The 12642-nt window shown below is 49.5% G+C and overlaps 1 protein-coding gene across 1 annotated transcript in view; it reads right to left on the bottom strand.

The window, feature by feature from the left end:
* LOC139056253 (uncharacterized) overlaps positions 1 to 12642 on the bottom strand; it is a 642331-nt gene that overhangs the window by 185999 nt on the left and 443690 nt on the right. The gene's annotated exons all lie outside the window — the stretch shown is intronic.

Here is a 12642-nt window from a genome sequence, read left to right as displayed (position 1 = left end):
GTCTGAAGTGTAAGAAGCCGATCGTGGGGTAAGTAGGGGATGGGAGAGGGGAGAGGGGATATATATATTTATATATATATATATATATATATATATATATATATATATATATATATATATATATATATATATATATATATATATATATATATATATATATATATATATATATATATATATATATAACGACTTTCTTCTCCTTGTTTGTTAGCTCGCAGTTGCGTCCTACTGATAAGAAAGAAAGTGCGAACGTCTTTATCAGCAACGTCCATAGTTTTTGAGGCCCATCATCAGGGCGCTTGCTCGGCTTGTGCCCCCGCACTTCAACGTTAGTGCTGCGAATCGCGTGAAAATCTTTACACGGCAGCGAAAGTACAGCTTTGTGCACCCGTTCGTCGCGTTATGTATAGTTCCACAGCGTTGTATACATAGTTTGGTGTAGTCCTACGCCGTCGCGAAATCTCTCCCCGTCCCTCCAGTACGAATTGTTTAGGAACAGCATAAGGACATGCGCAGTTTTGCTTTCTCTCCCTTTTTTCTTCTGTTCCTCCTACGTAGCGAGGCCACCAAGACGTGGCTCTCATTTTAAGGAACTCAACACAGGACGTCCTGACGCAACTTGTGAGAACGGTATAGAACAGCTCGAACGACTGAAGCACACGAAAGGGGCAACAATAGCGCTCCAGCCCCTTTTGACAGAAACCTCCTGCGAGCAAGAAAGCGTCGTTAGTCCCATCACCACTACGCCCACGCGTGGCAAGAAATATTGTAGCAGACGACAGCGACACAAGCTTCCTCGGTTCTGCAAGTCCCCACGCCATACTTAATCACTATTAAATCTGAATAAATAGGCTGCGCCCCGACGAAAGTGGGCAGCTGCCTTCTGCCACTCTGAATGCGAGAGGCTATTAAAAGCGCGGCCGTTATCGGAGGATGTAGGCGCGCTCTTTGCTGCGGATAATTAAAACTGCTACTGAAGCGCGACTACCCTGTTTGCAACTTCAAGAGTGATAATAAAAATAAACAAATAAATGAAGACGACGCAAAAGCGACGCTCGCACAATACGCGCCCTTCGCTTTTGGCCGGCAGCCTCCCTGAATCAGTGCAACAGCTGACAGCCGGGACAAAGAGCACCGTCACGCAATTAACGGGCCCGACATGCCGTCCGGGCGTCGACGCCCCGGACTGCGTGTAGTTACAGCGTGGTATCATCTCGACCCGCTGGCAGCGTCGCGCTTTATCGGAGCTGCCATTCAATCGCAAAAAGCGAGCGTCGCGCTGAGCCAACACAACGGCGGACGTCATTGTCGAGGTTAGCTTCGCCCTCCCCCCCCCCCCCCCCTTGTTGTAACCGTTATAACGCGTGTTTCACGAAGCGCGAGGAAACAAAAGGCATGCGCCTCTGTCTTTCTTTCTTAACTGCAAGGGTGCGAGCTCGTCGCTGAGTATATGCTAACTCGATCTTGCACACAGCAGAACGAGAGGGCGAGCTTAGGGATAAATGGTAAAGGGCAGTGGGAGAGGAGGGAGGGTTTGGGGTTGACTCAAAGTGAGGCAGACTGCGAGATACCGAGGGATACTAAGGGCGGCGTAGCTTTTTCTTGTAAGGCTGATACATTTGCTGTTGCATTACGCGTGGCAACCAACATGTTGCCAGGAACATCGACGGGGACGGGGGGGACGAGGGGGTTGCTAAAAACGGAAAGACGCCCGGAGACCGTCTCTTTATCTGCGTGCAGTACTCAGGAAGCTACGGTTATCCCTTGAGTCAGCCAGGAAAGAAAAAAAAAAAACCGACATCATGTATCGGGGACGAATTGAAGGAGGCCGCATTTCCTCCCCCCCCTTCACCCTTCCCGCCCATTTTGAGCCACTATAATCCATACGTGACCTTTCAATTCAACCAGTGTTGCTCACCGGAGGATATAACCGGCGGACAAATGGGCAGGAGATATCTTCTTCTGAACGGACTGTTCAGTCGGTTGAACTGCACTAAATCTGACAGCAGTACGTCCATCAGGCGCACAAAGAACTCATCCTCTCTCTGCCTTTTTTCTCCTTTCCTTGAGGACGACTGCGTTAGCTTTCTGGAAATTGTGCGGCTCTCTTTCGTCTAATGCTATCAATGTTATCTTCTTTGTCAGCTGGATATATCAGATGCGTGCACTGTTGCAAAAAAATGAAAGAAAAAAAAAACAAAAAAACTGAAGGGTCCGCTCAGGTCACGAGTTTCCCGACCCGTGTCTCGTGCTGGTATAATGCTATGATTCTATCCCAAATAGTCCGAATCATTCCTGAAGTGCTGTGGTGCATTTTTCTATCTATCTATCTATCTATCTATCTATCTATCTATCTATCTATCTATCTATCTATCTATCTATCTATCTATCTATCTATCTATCTATCTATCTATCTATCTATCTATCTATCTATCTATCTATCTATCTATCTATCTATCTATCTATCTATCTATCTATCTATCTATCTATCTATCTATCTATCTATCTATCTATCTATCCATCCATCCATCTATCTATCTATCTATCTATCTATCTATCTATCTATCTATCTATCTATCTATCTATCTATCTATCTATCTATCTATCTATCTATCTATCTATCTATCTATCTATCTATCTATCTATCTATCTATCTATCAAGATTGGGGCTGGTGGCTCTGGCACAGGCCGCAGCTTTCAACTTGCACTGCACGCAACCGCTGTCCCAGGAGAGAAATAGATAAGAAGGAAAGACAGGGCGAGAAAGACCGAATGGGGAATCGGGTGCGCCCTATTTCTGCGCCAGCGGCGTTACGCCACACGCGCGTATCTGTCGCCGGGCGCAACGAAGCGAAGTGAGGAAGCCCCAGCAGCGAGGAGAGAAGCCTCGCCGCGGCCCTGTGCTCGCGCGGTATGCGCCCGGACGGAAGAAAAGGCGACGAGTCAGATGCCGCTGCGCTGCGACGGGACGAGTGCACCCCCTTCGAACTCCCCGGCTTCGCTAACGAGCAGTCGCCGCTCCCGCAGCCGCCGCCGCCGCCTCATTAGACGCCACGAAGAATGGCGCACACGCGCCAGGCGCGAGGCCAGTGCCACCGCCGGCCAAGGACCGTGGGGGCGAGACAACGGGGCACCCGCTTCACGCCTTTGTCGGCCCCCTCAAGAATAGGGAACGCGGTAGGGCGCGCGGTTTCCATCTCCCGTCGATTTGGAGTGACGCGAAGGAAGGGCGAGAGAAAGGATGGGCGCACGAAGTGAGAGAAGATGAATTGAATTCTGGGGCTTTTACGGGCCGAAACCCCCCAAAACCACGATTTGATTACGAGGCACGCCGTAGTGGGGTGACTCCGGGTATGGCTTCGACTACCGGGGAAGGTTTAACGTGCCCCGAATGCACGGCACACGGGCGTTCTAGGATTTCGGCCCCATCTATATGGTGTATCCGCGGCATGGGTTCTGATCCCGCGACCTCGTGCGTAACAGTGCAACACCGTAGCCGCTAAGCCATCGCGAAAGGTACAAGAAGTTTCATTTCATTTATCATACCTCAAAGACATGAAGGATGAGCTTTAATAACAGTGAAAACGTGGTTCCAGTGCCGCCTTGAATTGATGTGGATTGAAGTGCTGCATGGCAACTGCAGGTAGATGGTTCCAGTCCCGTGCGGTCGTCACGAAAGAGGAGTGAAGACGAGTGGTAGTTGCAGTAAACCTATCGTTATAACAAAATGGTTCTATTCTAAATGTGGCTTTGTTCGAAGTTTCTCTTGATCGCGCTTACTACAATTTTGTTACGGCCTTTCCGCTTCGAACCAAATACCGCTCGTCTTCGTTTGTCTTCGTGACTTCATTTAAGCGAAGGCTTACTGCACATACTGTCATTGATAATTGTTGTTCAAAGGGGCATTAAAATGCTGCTTTAGAAGTAGCTCCTCTGGTGAAATGTTCTTTGTACACTAAGGTAGCATTCACTTGGCTTGAAAAGGTTGATTATCAGTTGAGAAAATTATTGTCCGGCTTCACTCTCTCCAGTTTCGCGTCTGAACCGAATAGCCGGCATGTCAATGTGGCATCGCTAATTTAAAAGTATTTTTCGAGTTTCTTGGGCCTTCGTTTCTATTGCAACACAACATTACAGCGCGTGAGCCTTCTGGTTTCCTCATAACGCAAGTAGATTATTGCATATCAATAAATAATTACCTGTGCGTATACAGCGAGGAGCAACGGATGTCACGATGCATCACTCTACGGAATGAGTCTAGTGCGAGTACATCAACGCTGACGTCACCCCTAATGTTTCGTGTTCTTTCAAGCAGCCTTGCGTTTTTCCTGGCACACCAATCCTCCGATCAAGGTAAGACCTTGCTGTTTGGTATTTCAGCTGCGTGGCTCGCCAATATTTCATAACCTAATAATCCTTTCTTGGTCTGTACTTAACGACTCGCAATGGCCCTGGGGTCTATGACGAATGCCGTAGTCCAGCGCTCCAGAATAACTCGGACCCCATGCGGTTCTTAAGCGTGCGCCCAAAGCAGGCTCCATTAAGTGTCTTTACCTTCTTCGCCCATGAAAATGCGGCTTCCGCGTCCTGTAACTGAACGCGTGCTCTCAGAGCTCCACAGAAGAACGTCATTTTCAAAGTGTCATCTAATGTAGTTCATAGAGACAAGCGCCCGATAAAATATATCAAGCTAAAGTCTACACAGAGAAAGAACACGCATCTAACGCCACAAGACACGCACAGTTTCGGGTTCGTAATTGATGTCGCAGTAATGTTAATGCCACGTGTAGAATGTGTGCTTTGGCCTAAAGTTTCGGACGCAAAGCCTTCTGCTGTCCAAGCGCGCGATCAAATCCATGGAGGCGTTCCATAACACGGACTTTATAGGATCCCTATAAGAGTACCAGTGTACTATCAAGCAGGCACGGCTGTTCGTCGTGCTATCCAAAGTGATCCGCGGGACTGACTCTTGAGCTTGAAGCGTGACGGCTGCTGACAATACTAACTAGTAAAGAAGACACTGGCAGTGCAACTCGTTACACAATACAGACGCATCCAGCATAGTGACAAAGTTCCAGTTGAAAACACGAAAACGTACCAAGAAGATTTTTTTTTCAGCAGGAAGCACTGAGAAGGGGACAGAATGGAAGACGACGCACCCCGTTTCTTCTGTCCGTTTCCTTGCTTTTTTTTTTGCTGGAGATCATTTTTGGTATGTGCAACCAACGAACTCGGGCAAACAACCATTCTCACTGAAACGTAAACAGCAACGATGTCCCAATTTTGGTGTCAGTCTTTTGTCGCCGTTCTTTGCCGCGCAGCTCGGTGTGCCGCGTAACGCAATCCGTGTGGCGAAAAAGCGAGTGCGACTCAAAACGGGCTGCCTTTCTATACGCGAACGGCCAAACTCCGCCTGCTCAAGAACCAGCCGCTGAGCCCGTATTCAAGGCAGATTTCACTAAGCCGTTGCTGCAGTAAAAGAACCACCGTCCACGCGACTAGCGTCAGGAGGGAAACGGGAATGAGAACTGGTTGCAATGAAGTTGTCTTCGATCGCCTACAAAATCACAAATGGAGCCCGCGAGTGTGTGTGTGTATGTGTGTGTGCATGCGCATGGTGCGTGTGCGTGAGGATGAAGGAAGAGTTAGACCTACAGCCCTTAGAAACGAGCGAGGAGGATGCCGCCTTTCAAGGATAATGCGGACAGCCTCGGGCCGAGTACGCCACGTGAGCCAGTTGAAGAAGTGAGACAGGAGGCCTTGCGCGTACATACGGGGACTCAAACGCGCACCCACTGGCGGCGAAGAACGTTACTCTGACGTTTCATTGTTTGCTTCAATGGGCCTCCGGCAGCTGTGTAGCGCTGATATAACGACCGCTCGGCAAACGCGCAGCAGCACCCCTCACAGCGGTACACACCGCCAACGTCCCGAAGCCGGCCGAAAAATTTTCCACCGAGATTACTGCCGGAACCGTCGGCGGGATGGCCCAACCGCCGCAGCGTTGGCTCCACCAGAGACGGTGCTCTAATCGCTGCTCCGAAGAGAAATGCGGTGGCCCTTTATATTTCAACAGCCCGTGTTGCGTGCTTGTTTGTGCGTCCGGAACGGCGCCGTAACGAGCCATCGTCAGGGTTTCCAGGCTAGACGAACTCTCGCCGCTCTAAACGAGGCCGCTAGACGGAAGAGTCGGCGACTGAAGCGAGCCACTATACGCTGTACAGCCCGCTGTTGATGGGCTGGCGCTTAGCTTTAGTGGACGGCCCATCAGGCGGACGGTTGAAATGAAGCAGCGCTGGAAATTTTTTTTTTATAAAGTTAGACAATGAGGGAACATTTATCAGCTGCAGTCTTTGCGAATGCCACTAAAAGCGGCGTCGTATATAGTTTTCCTGTATTTTTACCATAGTGTGATGCAGGCACACGGCGAATGCCTTGCGCAAAGTTGTAGAGATCGCTATCATGCACTGGGAAATCATGTGAACTGCCACCGCACGATAATCACGATGGTCAGCAGGGGCAGTTTCCTGCTTGGGGGCAGCAAGCCAAGATGAAAGACGCCGCAAGCGGCCACCTAACGCAAAGATAACAGCAAACTGGTAAAGTGGATATGGGAGGTGTCGGTATAAGTGGCTCCGCGATCGATTCTGGCGCATGCAGTTAGCAAGAACATGGCCTTCGATATTAGCATCGACTATCCACATAGAGCCGTCGCTGGGCAGTGGATTCAGGCAACACCTGTTGATAGATTAATAAACAATATGCAAAAACATCGCCTCCGAGATCTGTTTCTGTTACTTCGAGGAAGCGGTCGCCAGGGGGCTGGATTTCAACACCATCTGTACCGTAAGTGAAGAAGAGAGAGCATGGTTTAGCGTTTGCTCCCTAGTCCAATGCACGTAGAGGGGGTGACGGGGCCAGAGAAAAGGGTGGAAGAGGGAGAGAGAGAGAAAGACAGAGAGACGCAATAAACTGGAATTACGTCTTCACCCGATTGTGCGTGGCTTCAGAGAGAAAATCCACGGTACAACAAAAGCCACCGTGATTCCGATGAGAAGCCGGAGGAAAGCCAGCGAGAATGCAAAGGGAAGCAAAAAAAAAAAAATGCTTGGCGCGTCAATTACAACCCCCCCCCCCTCCCCTCAAAAATAATTGATAGAATCCAAGGAAATCCATTATCTACGAATAACTATCTAGAAGGAAAGCATAAAGGAATACAACGGAAGCCATACGCTCCTTTGTACACACTAGCAGTTGGGCTCTTTGTAAACTATGTGCAATATCTGCACGGCAATGATTCTACATACCACGCATTACTAAAGCACTACAGCGTAATGTGTGAGAACACACGCGAAGGAACCATCGTATATAAAGAGTTCAACGGCCTTTGCCGGCACTTTGCGTTATTTGGCAACGCTCGGAGTGGGTGCTTTTTTTTCTTCTGCCCCAAAAGAAGTACCGCTGAGCTTTGTACCGCATGGTCTCGACGTGTTTGCTAAGTGTGTGAACGCTCGTGGCTCAACCGAAACCTTCTTGAGCTCCATTCTAGATGCGAGTGATCGACGTCGCCAAGTTCAAAGCCGGTTTATTAAAAATTAAATTATGGGGTTTTACGTGCCAAAACCACTTTCTGATTATGAGGCACGCCGTAGTGGAGGACTCCGGAAATGTCGACCACCTGGGGTTCTTTAACATGCACCTAAATCTAAGTACACAGGTGTTTTCGCATTTCGCCCCCATCGAAATGCGGCCGCCGTGGCCGGGATTCGATCCCGCGACCTAGTGCTAGGCAGCCCAACACCATAGCCACTGAGCAACCACGGCGGGTTGTTCAAAGCCGGTATGATACGTCAGTGTCGTAGAGGGAAGCTGGCGCGACTGAGGCCGGGAAATGCAAGATGAACATGGTTGTACCGTTCTCACTAAACGGGGCAATCATAATACACGCTTGTGAACGACGGGTAACAGAACCATTACTTTACCAAAAAAAGTGAAGAAGTAAAGCAGGTTTTCAATTGTTCATCTTTCTTTTTAACTTTTGCCGGTCCGCCCTCAAACGCGTTGTGACCTTGCGTGGGAACATTGTTTGCCGTATTCAGTCAGAACCGAGGAGAACCAAGAAAGCCGCAATTAGATCGAACTTATTTTCTTTAATTTAGTTTTAGTTCCTAAGGTATGCGTTTTCGGGGACTGCGACAAAGCAATCGAAAAAAATGGAGCGCGCCGGCAATGATTCTTTTTAACTGTACGGTTTGCTGTATACGGCACATAACATGATTACATAAACGCGTTCACTACTGTTTTGTAAGGAAGCTGCATAAGTTGCCTTGCCAAGGTGTTTTGGAACTGCGTCAAAGTAAAATTTTATCTGCTCGGTAGCATGTCACAGATCTGAACAGAATTGGACGAGAGCAACATTTAAAAATGCAGTTGTAAAGGAAGCTTGTGTCTAATATATCGACTGAAGGCACGGAAGGTCAAAATTATGGTTGGCTAATTCGCCAATCATCAGTGATCTCTGTTTAAGCAAACAACACAAAAAATGTATAAAGATATCACGGCCCAAGCACTCTGCACAGATGGTTAACCAGCGAAGATGAAACATGAAACATGTGGCCCGGCGTTTTATCCCTTGGTTAATCGCGGCGGTTCATTTAACGGCGGCTTGGTAGTGTTAGATATGGAGCTGGTTCCTGAGGCTACTTCGAGTTCCCCAAACCGCTTCGAGTGGCAGCACAGCTAATTGAGGAATGCAGGAGCAGGAAAGCGCATTCCAGAGAAGCGGCCGAGCAAACAAGTTTAAGGCAACAAGTTCGTGCGTCGCCGGGATTAGAAGGGGGCCTGGGACAATGGAGCGCAATCGACCCCCTTCGTCTTTGAAGAAGGCTGTTGCCACCGCTGCGGAGCCGAGTCGCCGGGATTTGCAGGTGGGCGTCGGACAATGGAGCAGGTGCAGCCCCCCTCCTTCTCCGGCCTAGAAGTGATTGCCAGTCTGCGTGGCAAGAGCGCAGAGAGCCCCGACAGGTGTGCCACGCGACACGGGCGCCTACCATTGGCTGCAAGTGGCGTCATCGGAGTGGACTCTCCCATTGGTCAAACATGACGTGACTTGCAGTGCTCGAAGGGCTTATAAGAAGCCTTCCAGAGAGACCTGAGCATCCTGGGACATGCCCTGATTCCCTGATTCTCCTCTCTCGAACTTCTTGCCGCGGGCCGCAGCGTCCGAGTTGCTGCCGGCCCGTAATGACTGTACGTCTGATACTTGTCGCTCATCTCCCTGTATAGAATGTAGAATAAATCCCTCCCAAGTTTGGGTTTTCATCCAGAAGTCCCGTCCCCCAACCCCTACATCTGGTTGGCAGCGGTAGGATCGCCTCCGAATGCAACAGCTGGTGGCAGCGCTACGGATCAACCTTCATCGAGAAAGATCATAAGGAACCGGGAAGAACGAAGAAGAGAGAGCCTTCGTCGAAAGAGGTCCGAAGAAACTGGGAGTATCGAAGAAGGAGCGAGCCTTCGACCCAGGGAGTCCGGAAGGAACCGGGAACAGCGGACAAATGAACCGGATGGCGGGGTGCTGCAACCGTAAGTGAGCGCGTGGTTTTTTTCCTTATGATTCGCCAGACTCAAAGGTTGTGTGTTCAATTTTGATAGTTCTGGGAATCGGGAGTTTGTTGCATTGTGTGTTTGCACAAATTAATTAAGGAAAACAGTTTTAACCACCTGTCGGGGCAGCTGCCATGGATCTTAGAAGGTTGACGAGGTTAGACTTGTTGTTGGTGTGCGACGATTTGGGAGTTGAGGCGGACGAACGGATGGAAACGCCAGCTATCATAAAGGCGATTAATGATAGTGGCAATGATGATAAAAGCATTGAGCTTGCTTGGGAAGTGATACAGGAGCCACGGGAGCGAGAGCGTCGTGTACGTTTGCGAGAGCGTCGTGAGCTTAGGAGTGAGCGTCAGCGTGAAGAACGCGAGAATGAACGGAAGCAGGAGCTTCAAGAACTTACTCTTAGGTGTGAGCGTCACGGACGTGAGAATGAACGCGAACGTGAGCGAGAGGAAAAGTATGAGAGAGAGAAGGCAGCACTGATCAAAGAGATACAGTATTGTGATCAGTTATTGGCACAGAGAGAACGGCTGTCTGAGAATTCTGTAGGTAGTACAGAGCGAAAGGATGAGGAAGCATTGAGCGGATTTTCGCCAGAAGCCGACGAAAAGAGTAGTGCCTGTGAGATTAGCTGCAGAGTCATAAGCGAAGGGAAAAGGCTAGCTGCTAACGATGCCTTAGTGGCAATAGAGGCCGTTAAAGGCCAGAGTGAGAGCGACGAGGTGCTGTGCCAACAGATGACTGTGGAGACAGCTAGGCCAGCTGCGAACAAATTGGCACAGTTACCGCGTGTGTGCGTCGCTAGTAAGGTTAGCGAGGTTGCTAGCGAAGGAAAGGGTACTGCTGACCCGAGGGACGCGAGCACCCATGTAGAGCCAGATGTGCGTGCAGAAGTGAAGTGCGAGCTGAGCGGTGCAGTTGAGGGTAATTCTCAGGATTGCGAGCTGCGTAGCTCAAGAGAATACAACTGCATTGTTCAGGGATCGGTGCGGCTCTCCGCCAGTCTAGATGGCCTAGATAGGGATGATTCAGTTGTTAATCATTCGGACTGTGCGCGTGAGACAGCGATCGATACCGACGGGCTGTGTGCCGATGCACAGCGTGAGCTGGGCAATGTAGTAGAGGGCAGTTCGCAAGAGTGCGAGTTGTCTTACTCGAGTAAAGCCTGCTGCATTGTGCCAGAGTCGGTTGAGCTGTCCGCCAGTCGAGGCAGAGAGAGAGTAGATTTAAGTGAGAATCACTCAGACTGTGCGGGTAAGAGACCGATCCGGGCCGACGAAATGTGTACCGGCCAGCACGAGGCACGAGAAGGCGACATGATAGTGAGTGCGAAGAGAAAGCGCCGTAAAAAGAAGCGCAGTAAAGACCGAAAGTCGGCAAATAATGTAGCGCCGCCAAAAATGGCGAGAAACCCAAATGGGCAGGGCGCGAGGAGAAGAAAGGTGCGGTCGTCACTGACGATGTTGACGCATCCTAAACGTTCGAGCCACAGGTCAAAGGGGGACCGCGAAGAATGTTCTGCACGGACGCGGACAAAGGGCACGAGGCAGTTAAGCTCCTCGCCGTTCCGTAGTTCTTTTCACAGCTCAGCGTGCAGTTCGAAGAAACGCAAGGTGGCAGGACGAGACCAGGTGGGGAGTGGCGACGCGGTCAATCGAGTTTGTGTTGAAAGCGGGGCGCGAGGACGCAAATTGGCAGGAGACCGTAACGTCTTGGGGGAGCTGATAGTGAATCAGCCCTTTTGTTGTTCCTCCGTAGCCAGAGTAGCTTTGAAACTGCGGCCTCCCCGGGTACGACTCAAAGTATGAGTCAGACGTAAGCGTTTGGAATGAGAGGCCGAGAGCTTCCGTAGTAGGAAAACGTGTTGTTTTGTGTTTTATTTTTGGGCATCGGAAAGTTTTCGCGATTTGAGAGTAGGATTTCTTTCAATATGTAAGGTTTGAGCTTTGTTTGTTTTCGTTCGAGAAGCTCGAGATTTGAAAGATTTGAAGAGTTTGTGTAAACATGTAGTCTCGCGAGATGCTCATTAGTAAGTAGATAGGCTTTTTTTTGTGTGTGTGTGAGTAACCTGAGGGTCAAGGTTATTGTTGAGAGGCCTATCGTAACGCGCGTGTGTGTTATTTAACCTTCTTTCTTTTTTAAGCGTTTTCGAATTTTGTAAGGTTAAGCGCGTAGGTTTTCAGTGAGTGCCTGATTTGCACGGAGAAGCGTTCTTAGTTCCATTAGCGCGTGTCCTGTGTGGACGGAAGGAAGCAGACTTTATGACTGGGTTGCTCGTGTGTTGAGGGCAGCCGCATTCTGACTTCTCTGATAAGTATGCGTGGAACGAGTTATTAAAAGACGCTTTATTTTAAGAGTTCTGCGGAGTGTGTAAGTCCCGCGAGTTTAATTGTTCGTTTATGTCACGTGTCCTGTAGGACTTTCAGGAAAGAAACGTGAGTAAGCGTGAAGGAAAAGTTTGCCTACAACGCAAGTACGCGTTTTGTTTAGTGACCACAAGGCTAGTGCGCTTGTGATTACGTACTTGTGAGGTTGACCAGATTGTTCAGTGGCACCATTACGTGCGATAAGTACGCCACTGCGATAGATTGGAAACATGCTGTTCGTGTAGTTAGGCCACTTAAGTTATGTTCGGCTGTTTTCATTTGTTGTTTGCATCGTCAACGACCCTTTTGTTTTGCAACAACAATAGTACTCTGGTCTTGTGGGCAATCGAGGAGAAATGGATAGCTGTTTGGAAGGGTGGTTGGAACTGTTGTCGAAATTGGGGAAATAAAAGATCAGGGTTGATTTTGACTCAGTAATAGTCTGGCGAGTCAGGGGTGAAGAGCCTGCGCTTACGCGTGGTGCAGCGCTGTGCTGTTTTGTTTGTTTGACGTCTGTTCTCCAGGGCCAAGGATCCCGAAGTTCGTCAAACGAGGCTCGACCCCAGTACCCTGCAGCTTCTTTCAGCGTTCCTCCTGGCCAGCGAATTGAGTTCACCGGCCATTCAGAACAACCGGGGCGAGGACGAGCTGTTAGATATGGAGC

Source organism: Dermacentor albipictus, chromosome 2 (genome assembly GCF_038994185.2).
Source record: "Dermacentor albipictus isolate Rhodes 1998 colony chromosome 2, USDA_Dalb.pri_finalv2, whole genome shotgun sequence".
In the NCBI taxonomy this organism is placed as follows: domain Eukaryota; kingdom Metazoa; phylum Arthropoda; class Arachnida; order Ixodida; family Ixodidae; genus Dermacentor; species Dermacentor albipictus.
Note: the sequence above shows the minus strand (reverse complement) of the source record. Positions and strands in the feature narration are given on the sequence as shown.